Consider the following 2,451-nt stretch of genomic DNA (forward strand, 5'->3'; position numbering starts at 1 on the left):
TGTTTATGTGATTTTTCATGGACAGAAGTTATTTTACTTTTCTATACACAAATCAGTCTTTTCCTTCATAATTTCTGATTTTGGCCTCACACTTTAAAAGGCCAGCTACAATTCCAATGTTATATACACATTTCCTTTTTTGCTTCTGCACTTCCCTTATTTTAACTTGTACGTATGAATCTATAATTAGTCAGGATTAGGGGTGGGATATAAGATTTGAGGTAGAAACCACACTTGGTTTCTTTCTCCTAGTGGCTGTCCTAGCCTATTTGTTGGATGATCGATCCTATCTTCTTCATCAGATATTAAATTCCTTCAGATACTTGTGTTTGTTTCTGACTGATCAACTTAGCCCCATTGATCTTTTTATAAGTTGCAAGCAACTGGATTTCATTTTTTCCAATCCAACAGTCTCTATTAATAGTCACATTATTTTCACTTACATTCATTATGATGGTTGGTATCTTTTGGCTTGTTTCTACCATTTTAGCTTGGTTTCTATTTGTCTCATTTTTTCTGTCTCTTTTTTCCTCTTTCTTGCTGTTTTTGTTTTTTGTAGTGTGTGTTTTATTTATTTATTCTCTTTGCATGTTTATCAGTCTGGGAGATTTCATTTTATTGGTTTTTAGTTTGGCTTTGTATTTAGATTGTTTGCTGTTATATTTTATCCAATATTTCCGCATTATTAAAAAGAAAGGGACTATTTCCTTTATCAGTACCATCTGCCATTTTTATCTGGAAGGCTATGTATGTATGTATACTCTCTCTCTCTCTCACATACTGTACAAGAATTTTTGTGAAAACCCTAACCAATATTTTGTGACAACCTATGTGAGAAAAGAATCTGAAAAAAGAATGAACATATGAGTATGTATAACTGAATCACTTTGCTGTACACCTGAAACTAACATTATAAATCAACTATATCCAATAAAATTCAAATTAAAAAAATAATTTTTATGAGACAAAGTCCCAGAAATGTAATGTTTTCACTCTGTGGTACATGGAACATTTTCATATGTCAGATGGAAACTTCTACCTCATCACTAAACTTTTTTTTTTTTAATGGCTAAACTTTTGAGGGAGTTTCTTGGCTATTCTCACATAATTATTTTTCATGATGAAATGTGAAGTCATTTTGTCAATCTCCTTCTCCTCTTCCTACCAGAAGCCTTCTTTGGCTTTTGATTGAAACTATATCACATTTACATACTCCACTGCTAAGAATGGATATTTTTTATAATATCATTTTTCAATCCCAGAACATAAAGTGTTTTTCTATTAAGCAAGGCTTCCTTTGTATCCCATAATAAAGTTTATCATTTAAAAAAATAACAACTTTTGTTCACTTGAAACTATCACAATATTGTTAATTGGCTATACCTCAATACAAAATAAAAAGTTAAAAAAAAATAGAGATGACCAAAAAAATTTAAAATGACCACTTTATTGAGACATGGTTCACATTCACCATTTTAAACTGCTTACTTCGGCAGCACATATACTAAAATTGGAATGATAACAGAGAAGAGCAGCACGGCCCCTGCGCAAGGATGACACACAAATTCGTGAAGCGTTCCATATTTAAAAAAATAATAATAAAGTGAATGGCGGGACTTCCCTGGTGGTCCAGTGGTTAAGAATCCACCTCGCAATGCAAAGAATGTGGGTCCGATTCCTGGTCAGGAAACCAAGATCCCACATGCCATGGAACAACTACGCTCGAGTGCTACAACAAAAATCCAGTATGCTCAATTAAGACCTGACAGAGCCAAATAAAAAAAAATAGTTAAAATAAATAAATAAAGTGAATGGCTTTTAGTATATGCAGAATTGTGCAATCATCATTACAGTCAAGTTTTTTAGAATTTAAAAAATATTTATTTACTTATTTATTTAGGCCGTGCCAGGTCTTAGTTGCAGCATGTGGGCTCTAGTTCCCTGACCAGGGATTGAACCTCGGGCCCCCTGCATTCAGACTGGAGTCTTAGCCACTGGACCACCAGGGAACTCCCTGCAGTCAATTTTTAAACATTTTTTTTCCCGCCACAACAAAGAAATCCCATGCCCATTAGCATTCACTCCCCATTTTCCTCCAATATCCCAGTGCTGGGCAACCACCAATATGCTTTGTCTGGATGGATTTGCTTATTCTGAACATTTCACATAAAAGGAATTATACAGTATGAAGACTTTGTAACTGGTTTCTTCCACCTAGCATCATGTTTTCAAGGTTCATTCATCCTGTAACATGTCAGTCCCTCATTTCTCTTTATGGTCAAATAATATTACATGGTGTGAATATACAATATGTTATTTATCCATTCATCAGTTGATAAGACATTTGTGTTGTTTCTACCTTTTGGCTAATAAATAATGCTGCTATAGATATTTGTATGTAAGTTTTTGTGTGCACATGTTTTAACTCCTCTTTGGTATGCACCCAGGAGA

The 2,451-nt window shown here is 33.9% G+C and overlaps 1 non-coding gene across 1 annotated transcript; it reads left to right on the plus strand.

The window, feature by feature from the left end:
• Positions 1-1,480: 1,480 nt before the first annotated feature.
• Positions 1,481-1,588, plus strand: LOC136150385 (U6 spliceosomal RNA). The gene has a single exon (XR_010659818.1). It is a non-coding gene; the product is annotated as a U6 spliceosomal RNA (small nuclear RNA).
• The last annotated feature ends 863 nt before the right edge of the window (positions 1,589-2,451 follow it).

This window comes from Muntiacus reevesi, chromosome 18 (genome assembly GCF_963930625.1).
Source record: "Muntiacus reevesi chromosome 18, mMunRee1.1, whole genome shotgun sequence".
In the NCBI taxonomy this organism is placed as follows: Eukaryota; Metazoa; Chordata; class Mammalia; order Artiodactyla; family Cervidae; genus Muntiacus; species Muntiacus reevesi.